Genomic DNA, 21,206 nt, shown 5'->3' on the forward strand with positions numbered 1-21,206 from the left:
CAGAGCTTATCTGAGGAAGTAATAGATGACAGAGGGTGGTGGTTTCATGGTTGTATTCCTATAGTGGTCACAAGCCAGGTGTTGATTTTACTGTTTGTTGGTACGTGTTTGAAAGACTTTGACTGCTATTACAGTTTAACTTTTTTTTTTTTTTGTGCAAATAGGGTTGGATTTAGACATGGTGTGTTTGTTTCTTTGTGTTCTTGAAGTGGTAGTTTTTTGAGAGGGGGGTTGTCGTGGTTTGTGTGTGTGTGTATGTGTGGTGGGGGAGAGAGAAACAGGAATTGCTCTAATTTTCATTCTCGCTATAATATTTATATAGTGCCTGTTTCAGCTCTCTGTATGTTCCTAGGTTTCTGTTGTCGTACGGCAGTTTGTTTATCATGTCAGGTACGTAGAAGTTTCGGGTAGCTTTGCCGTGGTGATTGTTGTACTTATATGTTATGTAGTTTGTTGACTGTGGTCTTGTTATTTGATATGTTGTTCTGGTTACTCTATATGTTGGGCTGTAGTAGTGTTTTAACATGACTGTGTAGTGGCGTAAGTGTTTCACCTTAAATATTTTGTGTTTTGTCCATGCTTCGTGCATAAGAGTGGGTTGTTCCCAGAATATCAGTTTTATTATTTTATCTTGCAACCATTGTAGCCTGTTAAGTCTCTAGTCTGCGCAGAATGCGTATGATGTGATTGCGTATCTTAAAATGTTTTCACATAATGCTTTATAGATTAGTATTTTTATGTGGGTTGGGGCAATGTCTTTTAATCTGTATAGTTTGCTTGCTATTATCCTAAGCTTGGTAGGTAGGTAGTTTGTATGGCTATTCCAACTTTGATCTGCATCGAAGTGAAGTCCAAGGTAGCGTGTTGTTTTTACCTGTGTGATGGTTGTGATTTTAGGTTCTGCACTTTGTGTATAGGAGGATGAATGTTTGATAGTGAGATATTTAGTTTCTATGGGCAGGGTTTGGGGGTTTTCGAATATCATTAGCTTTGTTTTTCCAGGGTTTATATATATGCCGTTTTCGGTTAACCAGTTAGTGATTTGATTGATGTAGTGTTGCATATTTTCGTAAGCGATTTTTGCAGTGTTGTGAATGGATACTACGGCAGTGTCGTCTGCATACTGGAAGATTTTACTTTTTAGGGGGAGTTGGCTTATGTCGTGTGTGTATATGTTAAATAGAATGGGAGATAGGACAGCTCCTTGCGGTACTCCACAGGTTACATGTACCTCTTTGCTGTGTGCTGATCCTATACGTGTGATGTGCTTTCTGTTTTTCGTGTATGCTTTAAACCACTGGAGTAGACGACCTCCAATTCCGATATGGGTAAGTTTCGTTAACAAGGTTTTATGTGTTAGTGTGTCAAATGCTTTTGTTAGGTCAATGAATACCACTAATGTTATTATGTTTTTATCCAATGCAGCGTTTATTAGATCTGTGAAGTCTTCCAGGAGTGTTGCTGTTCCTTTATTTTTTTGAAAGCCGTATTGTGTTTTTGGTATGATTTGAAATTTTTCAACGTATGTGGAGAGTTTCTGATGTACAATGCGCTCTATGATTTGGTTAATTACAGGCAGCGTGGCGATAGGTCTGTAATTACTTATTATGTTTCTTTTTCCCTGTTTGTGTATGGGTGTGATTAGTGCAGTCTTCAGTGTTTCAGGTATGTGTCCCGTTTCGAAGATTTTATTTAACAGTTTTTGTATAACTGGAAGTAGGTCGGTTGAGTGTTTCTTGATGTCTTTTGGTCTGATTCCGTCTATCCCCGGTCCTTTGTTAGGATTAATTTGTTGAATTGCCAGTGATAGTTCTTCTTTTGTTACTGTGGAGAACCACATCGACTGGGTTGCTCGTGGACCTAGTGGAGAATGTTCGTATGTGTGAGGAAAGGTTGTTTCTTGTAGCTTTTGGACAGAGTTCACGAAGTGCTGATTAAAGTTGTTTGTCAACTATTTGAGGGATTTGGGGTCGCAGGCAAAGCTGTGTTTTATTGTTTCTGTGGCAGTGGTTCTGTGTATATTGTCCAGCATTTCATTAATCAGGTGCCAGGTTTCCTTTATGTCATTCTGTGCTGTTGTTAATTTGTTGCTGTAATAGTTTCTTTTTGCCGTTCGAATCTGGGTTGTTAGGAGATTCCGTTTTCTTTTGTATTCAGCTTTTAAAGCGATTTTGTTCGGTGACTTCTTAAGTTGTTTCCATAGGGCATCTTTTCTTTGTATGTCTGTTAGTATGTTGTCTGTTATCCATGGATTTTGTTTCGTTTGGGGGCGTATTTTTATTTTTGTTAATGCTTTGTTGTATATTTTGTTAAATGCAAGTTTAAGATTATTATATACAGCTTCAGCAGAGTCTAAAGATGCTATCTGCATCTAGTCTGTTTTTCTGATTTCATCGTTCACTATTGCTTCGTTTACAATGCTATGATACTGTTTTGTAGTCTCAGTGATTTTTATGGGTTCTGGTTCAGTGTGTAACTGCAATGCTGTGAAATAATGGTCTGCTAGTTTGCATGTTATGACGGCTGCTGTGTGGCTGTTTGAAGGGGCCCTTATATTTATATGATCAATGCAGGTTGAGGTTGTTGTGTTTCCGATTATCTCTTCTCGTGTATACGACTGTATGGATGGGGTTATGTTATATGCCGATAATAGATCTAGGTATTGTTCTGTGTTGTTATTTATGTTCCTAATGTTTATATTAATGTCTCCTATTATTATCAAGTATTTTGAGGTGCCTACTTTCGTGGCTGAAAGCCATCTGTTTAGTTCTTGTAGGAATTTTGTGGGGCTTAAGTTGGGTGGTCTGTATATTGCGTTTAATATCAGGGAGTTTTCTTGTTTGATGTTTTTAATTGCGATGCATATGTGTTCTGCGTATTCTAATTTATAGTTTATTTCTGTTACTTCTAGTTTATGTTTGGTAAATATTATTATACCACCGCCTCGTTTTGTTTGTCTGCAATAATAATAATAATAATAATAACAATAATTTTTTAACATTTTTATTATTTCTCAGATAAATTACATACATTATAGGAACACAATTATGCATAACAAGTACTTTTTCGTTCATAAAGTTTTTTGAATAATAATAATAATAACTGTTTACAACATATATTATTATAATAATCATAATGATGATTATTACAGATGGTTCTTTGCAATTTTTACACTCTATATATACAGTATCAATGGATATAATCACTCTATATTGCATACTTTTGTTACAGTTATTACATACATAACATACATTTGATTACATATGATACATTACTTACATTTGTTTACATATGATACTTACATTACATACATTGGTTTATATGTGATATGTACATTACATGCATTTGGTTACATATGATACATCTTGGATGAGAACTAATTTCTCTGCTTTCATCGTCGAAGCTTATATGTAAGCTTATCTGAGGATGACACCAGTTGGTTATTATTTATTTATTTATTTATTTATTTTTGCTGTGTTGGGAAGCTATGAAATCTATGATTGAGAAATTCGCGCGCGCGCACGCACGCACATAATAATAATAATAAAGAATATTATTGCAAAATATCCTGCTTTCTTTTTTGTTTTAAATAGTCATACATTTTAATGGTCTTAGCCTTGTGTAGCTCAGTTTAATTGACGTTTGCACCCACAACGCTTGGCTGCCCGAAAAAAGACGTAAGTTCAATTCTAATCGCCGAGTAAATGAGGTTTTCGACGCATTTCTCCTATGGCTACCTGAGTTAGTCGATCTGGCACTGAAAAGCAGGTTTTGTACCGGAAACGCGCCGCTTTTTCGTCCCATAAACTCGACCCAAAAAAATCCGAACGTAGAACCCCTGCCATAACATATTGAGATGGCTAAACGTTTGCAAAACTGTCCCTTCACCGGATGCCACCTAAAATTAGTGATAGTGTTGGGCCATCGTTCTCTGAGTTGCTATCGGTCAGGACTAAATGGCCCACTCTGTCTCTAAAAGCTTTATATGGTTAAAAAGGCTTCTATAGAAGGCGTGATCGGATTTTTTTAATAGTCCCAAAATTTGAAGGGGATGTCAAACGAAAGTGAACCTGACACAACAAAAATTTCAAATAATAATAATAATAATAATAATAATAATAATAATAATAATAATAATAATAATAATAATAATAATAATAATAATAATAATAATAGGGGTGCTTAAGGGTCAAAGCTGTATAACTGAGAGGAGACCTCCACATAGCCTTTAAAGGAATGCGGAGAACCGACCAGGGCTTCTGACCTAATGTCCAATCCTCACCTTCTCGTGGTGCACCCTGTTGGGTATCTACTTGGATACTGAACGGACGAGGATGGGCTGGCAATTTGGGATTTAGCCGACCAAATTGTATTCTTATTGGTTAAACCAAAATAAAATATGATGGTACAACATGACAAAATTTCAGGCCGGCTGGGGCGTCGCCTGGTTAAACAAGGCCCCCGTTGTTTTCGCCAGGGAACCAGGGCGAACAGCGAAAAGTCAGCTACTGGAAAAAATCTGAAAACAAACCCCAACTCAACATCACCAGAGTTAAAGATCGGTACTATCAACGTAAGAAGCCTGAATGGCAAAGAAATGGAGCTAGCTGAGGAATTAGATAAGTACCAGATCGACATAATAGGGGTGACTGAAACAAAAAAGACCAAAACTGGTGAGATCTTTCTGAGCAATAAATACAAAATGTTATATTCAGGCAATGACAATCAAGGAAAAGAAGGGGTAGCCATAGTATTCAACACAAAATACGAGGCTAATCTTCTTGAATGGCAGTCAGTCTCAAGTAGAGTAATGTGGGCAAATATGAGAATGGGGAACTGGACAATGACACTTATTTGTGCCTATGGTCCCACAGAAGGTTCTACTAAGGTAGAAGTGGAGGAATTTTTTGAGGCTTTAGAAAAAGCAACTGACACAATGAAAAATGAAAAGTTGGTCCTTGTTGGGGATCTAAATAGCAGAGTAGGAAATGATTGTGAGACATACAAAAATATTTTGGGAAAATTTGGAGAAAAGAGCAAAGCTAATAATAATGGCAAATATCTGTTGGATTTCTGCTCAGGACATGGACTGGTTATTACTAACACCATGTTCCAACATAAAAATGTGCACAAATTCACATGGAGAGAAGAGGCTAGGAAGAAGAAAAGTCTCATTGACTATGTTATTGTTGATAGTGATGTTTTCTCCCTGGTGCAGGACACCAGAGTGTACAGAGGATTTGAAATTGGAAGTGATCACTATTTAGTGTTGAGCAGGATAAAATTGAATTTCATGTTGAAAAGAATAACATGTAAGAAAGTTTTAAAGCGAATAAAAGTTGAGCAGCTCTCAGATGTGAACTGTAGACTAAATACAGAAATGTTATTGAAAAGAAAATGAAAGAGATTGAGAACAGGAATCAAACCTTGGAGATTCAGTGGCAAACTCTGAAGGAAACATTGATTGATTCTGCCAGAGAGGCATGTGGTGAGGTTGTGTGCAAGGATAAAAAAATCAGAACTCCCTGGTGGACACAGGAAGTTAAAGAGGCAGTGAAGGAAAAGAAGAAAGCATCAAACGTTCCTGGCAAATAAGTCAGCTTTTACTCTTACAGAATACAGAGACAAATGTACCAAAGCTAAACAGTGTGTAAAACTAGCTAAACAAAAGTCATGGGAGGACTTTGGCAAGAATATAGAAAATAAATATCAAGAAGGTGGCAAAATATTCCGGAGGTTGTTGAAGAAACTTAGGAATGGAGGAAAGAGTGCTGTAAAAGGAATTAGAGATGATAAAGGTGAAATGAAAACAGGAGAAAAAGATATCCTTGAAGTATGGAGTAATTACTTTGAAAATTTGCTAAATGAAACAAGCAGTGATGAAAGTAAAGTGATAAAGAACAGTGACTAGGCATGCAGTCAGGAACACATATCCATACTTGAAGTAGAAAAAGCCATCAAAGGCTTGAAATGTGGAAAGGCAGCAGGAGTAGATGATATTCGACCAGAAATGCTGAAGTATGGTGGTATAAGAGTCTTACAGTGGCTGCACTGCATAGTTCAGAAAGCCTGGACAGAGGGACGAATTCCCGATGATTGGAGTAGAGCTCTCATAGTACCCATATATAAAAAGGGAAATAAAACTGAATGTGAGAATTACAGAGGTATTTCCCTACTGAGTGTTCCTGGCAAGATCTATGCAAGTATACTTGAGAAACGGTTGAGAGGAATTGTGGAAGAAAAGATTGGTGAAGAACAAACTGGACTCAGGCCAAATAGAGGCTGTCAGGATCAGATCTTCACTTTACGACAAATAGTCGAGAAAGCATGGGAATATAACAAAGATCTGTATTTAAATTTTGTCGATTTGGAAAAGGCATATGACAAGGTGCCAAGAGAGAAGTTATTCAATACGCTGCAGTTATATTGTGTCAATGGGGCATTATATCAAGCAATACTTAGTCTTTATTTGAGTTGTGAGTCAGCAGTTAGAATTGAAGGAAGTACAGGAAGATGGCTTAATGTTAAATCTGGTGTGAGACAAGGATGTACATTATCCCCTCTGTTATTCATTATCTATATGGATCACATTATGAAGGAATGTGGTATTAAACCTGATATCAAAATTGGAGATGTTAATGTCAGCTCTTTGCTTTATGCGGATGATGTTATACTTCTAAATAAATCCGCTACAAGTCTGCAAGATTCTCTGACTAAATTGAATAGCTGTTGTAATAGATATGGTATGAAGGTCAGCAATAAAAAGACAAAGACAATGAAAATAGGCAGAATCATTGAAAATGTCAACTGTGTTGTGAATGGAGAACCTGTGGAACAAGTAAAACATTTCAGCTACTTAGGCACAATTTTTACTGAAGATGGTAAACTAAATATAGAAATAGACAACAGAATCAGCAAAGCTGGTATGGTGGGAAGTCAATTGAATAAATTCATATGGAATAAGAGAGAAATTAGTCAGAACACTAAATTAGCTGTATACAAGACGGTGTTCAAACCAGTTTTAACTTATGGATCTGAGAGCTGGGTCAGAAGTAAAACACTTGACGAAAGACTAGAGACCGCAGATATGAGAGTCCTGAGAAAGATTATAGGCGTGAACAGATGGCATCAATGGCAATATCATATTAAAACCGAGGATATTAGGAAAGAACTTGACATTGTCAGCATCCAGGAATGCATTAGTAGAGCTAATCTCAGGTGGTATGGTCACTTAAACAGAATGGGTGTGGAAAGATTAGCAAAACAAGTGTTCTCTGCCAGGTTGGCAGGAAAACGACCCAGAGGAAGACCAAGATATAGGTGGATTGATACGGTACAAAGTGCCTTAGACGATAATAATATAAGATCTGATAATGTTGGAGTCTTGACAAGTAACAGACTGATTTGGAGGAAAATTGTAGATAGGAAGTCAGTAATGATGTAATTTTTTCATGTAGTACTGTCATATCCTGTACACCCCTTGAGGGTACATGGCAGGAATTTGATGATGATGATGATAATAATAATAATAATAATAATAATAATAATAATAATAATAATAATAATAATAATAATAATGATAATGATAATTATTATTATTATTATTATTATTATTATTATTATTATTATTATTATTATTATTATTATTATTATTATTATTATCATAAAAAAAAATCAGCTAACGCCTTTTTATTCCCGTATACGGGGAGTAGGCGAGGCCAATTTAGCCCTATCTAACTTTTTGGAGACTGAGTGGGCAGTTCAATCTCCACTGGTACCAATCAGAGATAGATGGCCCAAGGCTATCACTAATTATGCGGTACTCAGTGAAGAGAGACGGCTCAAATGTGCCGCCATCTCGTGGTCTCTAACCCTAACACAATATATTTAATGTCTGAAATAATGTGGGTTCTACGGTCGATTTTCTTGAGTTTACAGGACGAAAAACCCGAGTTTCCGCGAGTAGACTCGAAACCAAGTCTTCCTTCGTGCGGCCAAGCGCCGTGGTTGGCAAACGGCACATCCACTGAGCTACACAGGCTCCCTATTATTATTATTATTATTATTATTATTATTATTATTATTATTATTATTATTATTATTATTATTATTATTATTATTAATAGAATCAAGACGAAATTATAACAGCGAGCAACAAGGGTTCTACAAGGAAAGATCATGTATTGATGCTATATTTCTTTATTTGCTATATTATTTGCTTTCTATTGAAAGCAAATAATAGATAAAAGCAGTAAAATACATCAAGTCAGTATTTATGGCTTTAATCGACTTAGAGAAGGTTTTTCATGAAATCAGATTACAGGATGTCCTGAAAGTATTAGCACAAGACGATCTAAGACATATATGCACAGAAAATCGTATTCATATGGAAAAGGATCAAACAAGGTGATTCTTTAAGTTCATGTTTACTATTTAACATAATTATGGATCACATAAGTAATTTATGAAACAAATTATATGAAATAAAAATTACAAAAAAAAAAGAAATTTTCCGTTTGGTTCTGTATGCAGTATTACTTGCACGAAATGACGAAGAGCTCCAAAAGCCACTATTAAAGTCAAAAATAATTGTATTTACAAAAGAAATGAACCAATAAGACGAAAACTGGAACTAAATAGGAAAATATCTGGAATAAGTGATAAAATTTACATTCAGAGGAATGTAAATTTTGTGAACACTGAAAATGTAACAAAAATGAAGGCAAAGTACAATCCCAGAAATCTAATAAAATATCAAGATCTTTAAAATGACTTATATGGAAAAACAAAGATCTAAAATGAAAAAGAAACAAATTAAGAATTCGTAAATCAGTATATAACAAAATTTAACTTATGCGCGTGATTCAATTACAGAAACATAAAAAATACATCTGAGCAGTACTATCTCTGAAATGAAAAGTAGTTAATGAAACAAAATTTTATTGCATAATAAATGAAAAGCTTTATGAAAAATGTCCGTTACCACCCATAAACGAATGTATTAAAAGCAGATGCTTAGAATGTCTTCTTATGGCGCTATCTTCTATCGAAGGTCAGCAACCATCTTGGCAAACAAACTGGGTTCTTGCGTTAATCTTGGCAGCTGTACGCTGCTTTTTCCTGTCCACGTCTTGATGTTGTCAAACCAAAATATTCTTTTTCTTAACTCTTTTGCCATCACTTCTTCCTACCAAAATAGTTTGCAGCAGTTGGTGTTTCCGTTTCTCATTATTAGCCAAAATATGATGTTTGCCGTTTCTCATGATTGGTTAAAATATGATGTTTTTCGTTTCTTGATTATTTGTATGGGATCTTTGGCTTCGCCAATAGATTTTAAGACATCTTCAGTGGTAATTTTTCTGTCCGTGATATCTTTAGCATTCTTCTATACAGCCACATCTCAAAGGCTTCAATTTTCTTGATGGTTATCGCCTTCAATGTCCATGATACAACTCAATAGATCAGAATGTACCAGACGTAACATTTCAGCATCTGACGTCTATGTTTAGATCTTTATTACAGAACGATGTTTTCTTTTTCATGAAGGACTGTCATGCAACTTCAATCCTTGTCTTTATATCTATTTCAGGATCCCACCTTTCATAAAGCCAGCAATCAAGATATTTTTACCTTGACATTTGTTCAATATTTTTCCCATTGAATGTCAGTTTCATTGATGAGGTTGGATGTTCGCTGATGTCCATGTATTTCTTCTTGTTGATGTTTATATTTATTCCCATTCTTTGGCTTTCATTGTATGCTCTGTCAATGAGTTTTTGAGATCAGTGATGTTTGTAATTAGCATGGTGTCATCTGTATATCGTAGGTGGTTAACAATCTATCTATTTATTGTGGTTTTCTATGGATATTCTTCTAATGCCTTTTTAAAGATTACCTCTAAGTATACGTTGAACAAGAGTGGTGAGAGCACACATCCTTGTCTCATTCCGTTTTTGATGTTTAATATCACTGGAGGTAATGTTGTCTAACTGAATGGTAGCTAACTGATTACAATACAGATTTCTTATTAGTATTATGTCTTTTTCGTATAGCCCTATTTGTTGAAAGATTTCTGTTAGTGTCTGATTTTGTCGATCTCTTTTTCGAAATCTATGAAACACATAAAGACAGATTTCTGTTTTTCTATGCATTTTGTATCAATATTTTAGCACAGAAAACGGCCTCTCTAGAACTAAAACCATTCCGGAAGCCAAACTGCGTTTCATTCAGAGTTTCTTCACTTTTTCTATAGATGATTTTGAATTATTTTAAAAAATATTTTTAATGTTTCGCTCATTAGAATAATACGTCGGAAGTCACCATAGGTATTTGCTTTCGGTTTCTTTGGGACAGTGATAAATGTTGATTTGAGCCAATCCGATGGAAATGTACCACTTTCATATTTTATCGAACACTTTTTCCAAGAAGTTTGATGTTATCTGGTTCTATTAATTTTAAAAATTCTGTTTGTACACCATCTGGTACACTGGCTTTTCCTGTTTTATTTGACATTTTTACTTTCACAATTCAGAATTGCTGGTCATTTTTATATTTTATATTTATAGGATTCTGTCTATTATCATTGAAGAGTCTGTCATATACTTTATCCAAATCTGTGCTTTGTTCTCCTCTTCTAGAGCGTGGTAAGTAGTTGGAATTAGATCAATCGTTCGTTGCTGTTGGCACACTCTCCCTCGATGAATTTTTGGACTCCCTGGAGGTGTCACATAACAACAACAACAACAACAACAACAACAACGACAACGACGACGACGACGACAACAACAACAACAACAACAATAATAATAATAATAATGCATCATGCATTACATCCACGAAGTGATGTTGACCGGTTGTATCTACCGAGCAGAATAGGTGGATGGGGTCTGCTGCAAGTGAGACAGCCTGTGAAAGAAGAAGAAATTAGCTTAAAAACTTACTTCGACAATAGCTCTGAGCCAATGCTTCAAGCAATTATACGAGAGGGCCTTCTAAAAGCAACAGGAAACAAATCTAATTACAAAAAGGAACAACAAAATAACCAATATGTGCGCCGGAAAATTTAAGCCTTTCTTGGCCAATTTCTTCGAGATACTGAGAATAAAATTTACGTGAACAAGACGTGGTAATGGCTACAATACGGATACATTAAAAAAGAAACAGAAGAATTTATTCTAGCAGATCAAGAACAGGCATAAAAAACTAATGCAATGAAAGCAAAAATTTTGAACATCAAAAATAACAGCAAATGCAGATTATGCGATCAGAAAGATGAGACTGTAGAACCTCTAATCCGTGCCTGCAACAAAATAGCTCAAACTGACTATAAATACCGCCATGATCAAGTGGCCAAAATAATTCATTGGCATGCATGCAAAAAAATATGCCTTTCCTACTTCTGATAACTGGTGACAGCATAAAATAGAGACTGTATTGGAAAACGAAACAGCAAAAATTCTCTGGGACGTTAGAATACAAACTGATCGGCATTTGGAACACAATAGACCTGACATCACAATTATCGAACATTGAAAGGTTTGGGTTATTGATATCGCAGTACCCAGTGATAACAACATTAACTACAAAGAAGTCGGAAAAATTACTAAATATCCAGATCTGGCAATCGAAGTTGGCCGACTGTGGCTTAAACACACGAAAGTCATTCAAATAGTTATCGGTGCACTTGGTGCAACTTCAAAGAAGCTATCCAACTATTTACAGCAATTAAACATCAATGAAGTGACCCCATATGTCCTACAAAAAACAGCATTACTTGGAACAGTCCATATTTTACGACGCTACCTATCGGACTGTTCTTAGATTCTTGGGTAGAATCTGAATTGTTCTGTTTCACCAGTCAAATTTTTGTTTATATGATATCTTGTTTTTACTGTGTATCAATTATGTGAATAAAATAATAATAAAAACTCATTTTCCACTTTCGTCTCTTAGAGAACACTGTTTACTTTTTTCCTGAGTTTTCTGGAAATTTCGTTGATTTTCTTATACATAATGAAATGGTCATGTCTCTTCTGAAACAGTTCAGTCTAGGTACATAACTTTTTCATCCAATTATTCTTTGTTTCTTTTATTTTTTTCTTGATGATAATGATATTATGTGTTTCTATATATTTGTCTAGGTCTTTGTTTTTGTAAATTCTTCGTGTATCAATAAAAGAACGAATCTCATTTGTCATCCATTGCTGTTGTTTTACATTATTCACATAACCCACTTCTTCAATATTAGTTGTTAAGATGACATTATTTAAGCCATTCTAAAGAGATTCCACTCTTTCATTTTCTTCTATGTTAATCTCTTGTAATCGCATATTAAGCTGTGTCTTGCTCTTTTATTTTTTTGGGGGGTATTTTAGTTTTTCAACATCAATTTTCTTTTTCTTCTTTTGTGATTTTTTGGCTGATTTTAATCTATGACGTATTTTTGTAACTATGAGATTGTGGTATGATGAGATATCCGCTCCAGGATAAGTCTTTGAACTCATTATAGTACTGAGGAATCTTTTATTTATCAGTATGTAGTCAATTTGATTTCTGTCAGGACCCCTTATGGGATTAAATTTAGTCAATTTGATTTCTGACAATATTATGCCGGTTATCTTGAGACGATTTCCAAGTGTACATTCTTCTGGGGTGGACGTTTATGCCAGTTGTTTGCTATTGCTAGATCTTCTTCCTGACAGAACTGGACAAGGCGATCTCCTCGTTCATTTCTGGAGAAATGTTGGAGAATATGCCTAAGCCATATTCTCCAACATTTCTCCATCACCCCCTCTGCCCACTTTCGCAATGAAGTCATCCATCACTATGTTTATTTTATATTTCTTTGTTAGATTTTTAATCTCTTTTACGTGTTCATAAAACTCTTCAATTTCTTCTTCACTTTTGTCAGCTGTGGGTGCATAATCTTGGATGATATTTATATGAACAGGGTTTACCTTAAGTTGTAACAGCATTATCCTCTCAGAAAATGGGATCCAATTTATTACTGATTTATTGATTTCTTCATCTACAATTACTGTTACACCATGTCGATGTTTGTTCTCATCATTCCCAAAGTAAGACATTGTCAGATTATCTTGTTGACACTTTTCGGATCCTAGCCATCTTCTCTTGCAAATTCCCAAAATCTGGACACCGAGTCTCTTTATGACATTTCTTAATTTGCCAGCTTCATATAGAGTTCTGACATTCCAAGTTGCGACTTTAAAAGTGGACACCATTTTGAGCCCAGATTCTTCGTACTCCTGTCCCATTTAAGGGACGCTGGGAATTCGGGCCCGGTTGCAAGAGTTCACTCGCCATGGTGGTTGTTCTGGAGATAAGGTAGAGCAGTATTTTCACTATTTGCTTTCTGCTCGGCTATATTACAGACGTCGTCGTTATCTGAGCAATTCAGATATAGGCTTTTTATGTCCTGCTCTGCAGATGAAGTTGGTCTTTCTATCTGAGTCTTGGACGTCCGCGGTCTCTTCTTCCTATAGGTTTATATTTATATGCTAGTTTGGGAATCCTATTGTTATTCATTCTTTCTATGTGGTGTAGCTAGCCAATTTTGCTGATATTCTTCTATTTCTTGTATTATATTATAGACGTACACAACATAATCATATTGCCATTTGCAAATCTCATCACAAGGCGTAGTCATATTGCCATTTGCAAATCTCATCATCTCCTCATTTGGCTTCAACCTTGTGTCAGTACTGACAATGCAGCTTTCCACTGTCAGGGGCAGTGGTCCCAGCAGGTGCTTGTTTAATGGCGGCAATACCCGCCATGTCGTTGTTGAGCTTTGTGAGGTTTTAAATGAGACAGAGTTGCCACTTCTGCTTCCCCCATGCACTGATAGCTCACCCGCTGTTGGTTCACGGCTGTTTATTCGCCAGATTGCTTTGCTTATGTCGCAGCTAGCCTCCATATCCGAAGGCCGTTCTTCCCGGATCCGCCACCTGGGGACACGTACTAGTCAGCTCTGCCCCGAGTTAGAATGGAATAAGCATATTAATTGAATAGATTCAAAAAGAATAGCGAAATTAGCATGAGACTAGAAATTAAATAGAAAAAGATCAATTGATATACTCTGCATTAAAGACTCGACAAGCTGAAGCCTAAATCAAGATGTGTTGATTTTTAATCGAAGACAATAGTAACAGTAATATCAGAAGGGAATGTTGAATTTTAGTAGAGGGCAATAGTAACAGTGATATCAGAAGGGATAGAATGAAAGTATTTTTGTACCGTATTGTGATTACCGTAAGTTTTAATTTGGTTTATTTTCATTTCCAATAAACCGAAAAGGTTAAAAAAAACTTAAAACACGTTAAAAGTGAATTATGTGCCATAAACCGTGACGAGTTTCTAAACCTAAGTGTGTAACTGTTCGTAATACGTTTTGCATTCCAGTAACATCTGGTGACCGATGGGTTCTTGTGACATTTTTGTTTACAGCAGTTATTGCAAAAGTCAAACAGAATTAAAATAATCATTAAGAAAATAGTTTCCTAGAATGCAAATTCTAAATCGAATTGCGATACTTGTTCGTAATTTTGCATTCCACGTAACATGGCGAATATTTACAATCTACTTGTGATAACTTGCCAAAGCAGCATTAATTTCTGCTTGTGCTCTAGCTCTTATGATACGGTTCTTATTCCATGTGAGATTCGTTTCGATTTTAAATTTCGATGTTCTGTCATCTGCATTGAAGTATGATATTATTAAGTCTGGTTTATTTGACTTTGAATTAGAGTAAGTCAAATTAAGTCAGTAAGTTTTAACTAATAAAGAATTAAAACACTCATTAAATGAGTTTGTTCACACAAAGGTTTTTGGGATAAGTGAGACACGGTTGGATGAGGATGGCGTCCTGATGAATAGAGATGTAAGGGTATGATGTGTTTCGTGAGGATTGAAAGGATAAAAAAAAGGGGGGGGAGTGCTACTGTTGACAGAGAAAGAGTTTTGTCCATGTGCAAAATAGACATGTAAGATGGGAATAGTGCCAGTGGTTTTGAGGCAGTATGGTGTGAGATAGAAGCAAATAGAATGAAATACTTACTTGGATGTTGTTATAGACCTAGTAATGTGGATTGTAGTTACTATTAAATGTATAATCAAATTAGCCAATCAAATAAGAAAAAGGTGATCATTATGGGAAATTTTAATTATGGTAGTATTATTATTATTATTATTATTATTACTACCACGGGCTACTCCGGGAGTCCTTCGACTCATCGAGGGAGGCCCTAAACATCATGTTCACGCAGCTGTTCAACATTCTCACAGTATCTATCATACCTTGCCTTGAACTCGCTCACTGTCATAGCACCCACAACAGACTCTGGCAGCTTATTCCACTCATTTACCACTCTAAAAGTAAAAAACCCAGCTCTAACACCCCTGCTAACCACGCTCTTGCCCAGCTTCCATGGGTGTCCCCTAGTTCTCCCACCACCAGTCCTGATCTCAAAAATATCATCTGAATTAATCCTATAGAATCCTTTTAGCAATTTGAATGTCTCAATCATGTCTCCCCTTTTCCGCCTATCAACTAGTTTCTGCAACCCACAAATCTTCAACCTGTTCTCATATGGTTCATTCCATAGACCTGCTATCATCTTAGTCACTCGCCTCTGGATCATCTCAACCTCCTGGCAGAAGGAACCGAGGTGACCAAATCTGGGCACAGTAGTCGAGATGAGGTCTTATCAGGGCTCGGTACAGAGGTACAATAACTTGTTTTTCTCTGCTCGTCAAGGTATTTTTCAACAACCGAGTGAGTTGATGAGCTGATTTAGCTACTTTCGCAATGTGCCCCCTAAACTTCATCTCCCTATCCACCAACACTCCCAAGTCCCTGGCCTTATCAATCTCTTGGAGTACAGTTCCACCAATGTGGTATACTGCTGCTAATCTTTTCACTCCGAAATGCATAACCTTACATTTTGTCACATTAAATTGACATCCATTCTCCTTAGTCCAGAACTCCAATCTATCTAAGTCATCTTGCAAGACTTTGACATCTTCTGCATTCACTATCGCCCTACCCAACTTTGCATCATCAGCGAACAAATGAACTGTCCCACTTAGACCCTTCCCTATATCGTTAATGAACAGATTAAACAGCAGTGGTCCAAGAACAGAACCCTGTGGCACACCACTAGTCACAGGCCGTTTTTTGGACTCTACTCCTGAATAAACTACTCTTTGATATCTCTCCATCAACCACCCAGCTATCCATCTCACCAACCCTATATCCATTCCCATATGTTGTAGTTTACGGATTAGAATTCCATGTGGTATCCTGTCAAACGCCTTTGCCAGGTCCAGCAGTATCACTGTAAACCCATTTCCCTTATCCAGTTCAGCCGTCACCTTGTTATAAAACTTGAGCAAGTTACTGAGGCATGATCTACCCTTTACAAAGCCATGCTGTCCTCTGTACAGTATCTCATTTTCATCAATCCATTCCTGTATTTTTCCCTTGACTACTTTCTCCAAGACCTTGACAACGACTCCTGATATGCTGATCGGTCGGTAATTTGCAACCATAGTCTTTATGCAGTGAAACTATTTTCCCCTCTTTCCACGCCTTCGGGACTAAGCCAGACCTGAGACTCAGATTAAACAACATGGTCAAGGGCACTGATAATTCATTAGCTGCTTCATGCAAGACCCGTGCCGGTATACCATCCAATCCCACAGATGTATTCACATTAAGGTTCTGTAATAGACTATTCACCTCCACTTCATTCATCACAATTCCCATATAAACTAATGGTTCCTTCATTTTTTCAACGTCACCACCTGGATGATATACTTTTGCAAAGTGCGCACTCAGTAACTCCACTATATCGACTGGTTCAGTGAACTCTTTACCATCGTCATTCCTTAAAATCATTTTGCCATGTACAGTTTTTTCCTTGCTTGCAGCATATTGAAAGAACTGTTTGGGATTCTCTTTTGCTTGCATAGCTAGTTTCCTTTCATAATCGGTTTTTGCTGTTTTTACCACACTCGTTACCCTTCTGGCCTGTACTTTATACCGTTCGTGTCCTGCAGGTCACCCCTTTCTTTAAATTCCCTCCATAGTTGTTTCTTTTTTTGCACCTCAAGTTTAATGGTGTTATTTATCCATTTAACCCCTCCTTGTTTCACTATTCGGACCTTAGGTATACAATCAGCCATAACCTCCTGTAAATGCTCTTTGATCACTTCCCATGCTCTATCGACGTCCAGCCCTTGCAGTTGTACATGCCATGGCACTGATCCAAGCAATCTCCTAAGCTTGTCATACTTGCCAGCACGGTAATTCCACATATACCCTGTCTTAATCACAAATTTCACACCTTTAGCCACCTCCCAGGTCAAGACCTTATGATCACTCTCACCAATAAGTGGCAACATGGTCATATTCATTACAGTCAAATTCTCAGATACTATTACCAGGTCAAGCACTCTCACACCCCTAGTATTTTCAATTACATGCTGTTTCAGATAGTTATCCCTTAATAATTGAATAAAATCCATTTCCTTCCTCACATGTGTCCTCTCCTCCTTCCAATCAATGTTACCATAGTTGAAATCCCCCATAATAATTACCCTCCTTCCACTCATTTCATCAATTTGTTTATGCATACCATCTCCACCATCTATTCCATCACCTGGTCTATAGCAGCACCCAACTGTATATTTTATTCTGCCAGTATCAATCTCACACCAAATAGCCTCAAATGAGCTCCTTTCACTATCCTGCAATACTTCAATTCTCCTTGGCTGCAGTTCATCAGCTATCATCAATAACACCCCTCCCCCAATTTTATTCTCTCTGTCCCTCCTAAACATACTATAACCTACACATTCTATCCCACTAACTATATCATCTTCCGTCAGCCATGTTTCACTAATGCCAATAACCTGTGGCCAGGAAGAGCCAATCAAGGCCAAAAATTCTTCCTTCTTGTTCCTAATACTCCTGGCATTAGTATACATGAATTGCAGTGATCCCTTTGTCCCACCCCTATCTTGATGCGTTATTCTAAATATCCCATTCCCATTTTTTGTCCTTTTTGCTGGCTCAGGTACATTATATACATTTTTACACTCAATTGTCTCACTGATGTCTGGATATCCACTTCCCCCCCTCCTTGGTAGTTCTAGTTTCCCTGGTTCTGCACATCCATTTTCACTTCATTCAGCAACACTTTTTCCAGTCTCCGCACACCAAGTCCATTCAAATGCAGGCCATCCATCTTGTATGAGTCCTTTCGCCCATCAAACTCATTCCACACGTCCACAAATTCCACACCACACCGTCCGCATAACCTGCGCATAATATCATTTGCGATTATGGCCCTCCTTCTAAACTCCTCTCTGTCATACCGCGGTAACAGACTCACCATTCTAACTCTGTCACTCTTTTCTTTCGCTACCTTTAACAATACTTTCAAGTCCTCTCTCATAAAAAATTTATCACCTTTCAATTCATTCGTACCAGCCACAATTGTTATTTCTTTCACCCTCTGTTTTTGCACTCTAATGCTCTCGCTTACATCCTTAAATTTCGCACCCGGTAAGTACGATTCAGTTGCTATCTCATCCTAGTATAGACTAGGATGAGATAGCAACTGGAAGTAAAGAAAATGAGTTTTTGAGGAACAACTACTTCAGACAGTATGTAACAGGGCACACGAGGATTGAGGGTCTTTGATTTGATCATCTCATCACAGGATGTTATTATAAATGAGGTGTCAAATCACCCTCCAGTCAGTGAGAGTGATCATGAAGTGATTACCTGGATGGTTGCCTGCAGTGTGAGAACCTCTGTGGGAAAAAGGTATATGTGGAACTACAAGGCTGGTGATTATGAGAAGCACAGGAGACAGCTTGCAGGTGTAGCATGGAATGAAGAGTTACCTGTAAAAGAGATCAGTTCACTTGGGGGATATTCAAGAACTATCTGGTAAAAGCAATGTCTAAATGTATTCCAAGGGTCAGAAGGTTAAATAAGTTAGGTGTGAAATGGATGAATGAAGAGATATAGCATGTGATACAGAGAAAAAAGGCATTGTGGAGGCAGCATAAGAGAAGTGGTAATAACCAATTCCATGAGGATTACAAAGACCAGGCAAGGAGAGTGATTTGGTTGGTAAGGGTAGCAAAAGTGAAGTATCAGCAGCAGTTAGCTAATGAAGCCAAAAAGAATCCTAGGGAGTTCTTCGATATGTAGCCAACAAAAAAAAAGAATGATTATGAAAGGATGACGTTGATTGGAGAAAATGGTATATGGACAACTTTTGCGGAAGATATGGTGGATATATTTCCGTAGCAGTTCATAAAGAGATTTCATTCTTGTGAATGTGACATCATCGAGAGATTAAGAGTAGTTGATGATGGGGATGAGAGACTAGCTATAAGTGAACAAGAGGTCATGTTAGAGGTTTAATGGAATATTAACAACACTGAGAAAGGATTAAAACTAATTTTAATACTTCCAATATTGTGTGTTGTTGCAAAAAGTTTTTGTAATCCCCGAAGATGTCTCTGTTACAGAGACAAAATATTGGAAGTATTAAAATTAGTTTTAATCCTTTCTCAGGGTTGTTATTATTCCATTAAATCTCTAACATGAATTCTTCACAGCACTTAAGCCTCAACACACATATTCTGAACAAGAGGTGTATGGGGAATTCAGCAAACTTGGTTAATAAGGCTGTGGAACTAGATAAAATATGACCACGTATTCTGAAGGAATGTGCCAGGGAGTTGACATTTGCTTTGACACATTTTTTTAATATGAGTCTTGCACTGGATTGAGTTCCAAAGGAGTGGAAGGAGGACAAGATTGTGCTGCCTCATAAGGGAGATGATAGAACTGAAGCACATTATTATAGTCCTATCTGTGTGTGTCAGATGTTGTGGTTAAGTTGTTGGAGAAGCTGGTGATAACTAGGATCCAGAATTGGGTTGACAACAATGGTATTATCTTTGATGGACAGCATTGATTTGCTAAAGGGAGGTCATGTTTTAGTAATGTACTTACTTATTACAATGAAGTGACTGCTTCCTTGGACAAAAGAGAAGGATACACAGTAATATACTTCGATTTCGCAAAAGCTTTTGATAGAGTACCTCATGATAAGTTGACAGTCAAACTAGAGCAGATGGGATTGGATATTAGATTAGTGCATTGGATTGGAGACTGGCTATCTGATAGGTATCAAAAGTTGTGTATGGGGGGGGGGCGCGATATCCATGACATTTCTTTCATTAGAAGCCTAGTTATAGTGCCAAGAGTGACTGTGTTTTGACGAACGGTCGGTTGTCGTGATATTCATGCCATATGCGAAGAATTCTTGCTATTGATCGCTTCAAAACTTCGAGAAACTCGCCATTGACCGTTTGGCCAGCGGAATGAATTCTTTGTGAATAATGCCGTTGGAATCATAGAAACAAATCAGCATTATCTTTACTTTTGACTTCTCCAAGCGACTATTTTTCGGATGCCCTCTTCTGGTGGTCTCCACTCAGCACTCTGGCACTTTGTTTTGGACTCATACTCAAAACACCAAGTTTCGTCACCGGTAACGATCATTTCAATGAAGTTTGAGTCCTTACAAGCAGTTTTAATGAGGTCCTTGTAGTGTTCAATTCGATACATTTTTTGGTCATCGATCAACTTATGGTGAACAAATCATGAATTCAGTTTACAAAGGCCCAGACTCTCGGTCAAAATGTTGTGCACAGTTGATTTTGGAATCCCCAATTCATCTTCAATCAATCTCATGGACGATTTCGGGTTTTCTTTGATGAAATCACGCACTTTTTGGATATTAACTTTGCTCAGTCCAGTTTTTGGATGGCCCGGCTTTTCATTGTCTTCAAGGGTCTCACAACCACTTTGAAATCGCTTAAACCACTTGTGAACTTGAGTACGGGATAAGCATTCATCACTGCATGCTTTTTAAAGCATTTGATACATTGCGGTAAAACTTTTACGAAGTTTAACGCAAAAGTCAATCACAGCTCTCTGTTTGAAACTCATTTTCCAACCGTTTGTCAAAATACACACTGTCACTCTTGGCACTATAACTGGGCTTCTAATGAAACAAATGTCATAAGCAGTTGACACAACACTAATGAAGGTTGCTGCTTTCAACAACAAAAAGATACAACAGGTGGTGCCACTA

At 37.0% G+C, this 21,206-nt stretch overlaps 1 protein-coding gene across 1 annotated transcript in view; it reads left to right on the plus strand.

Annotated features, from left to right (window-relative positions):
- The first annotated feature begins 14,188 nt into the window (after positions 1 to 14,188).
- The window catches only part of LOC150097919 (RING finger and transmembrane domain-containing protein 2-like), a 159,659-nt gene continuing 152,641 nt past the window's right edge, over positions 14,189 to 21,206 (plus strand). Inside the window, exon 1 of the mRNA XM_090405935.1 lies at positions 14,189 to 14,271. The gene's annotated coding sequence lies outside the window, so the exon portion shown is untranslated. The remainder of the gene's footprint in view (positions 14,272 to 21,206) is intronic.

Source organism: Typopeltis vanoorti, chromosome 16, assembly GCF_054136105.1.
Source record: "Typopeltis vanoorti isolate ZY-2024b chromosome 16, IOZ_Tvanoo_1.0, whole genome shotgun sequence".
Taxonomy (NCBI): Eukaryota; Metazoa; Arthropoda; class Arachnida; order Uropygi; family Thelyphonidae; genus Typopeltis; species Typopeltis vanoorti.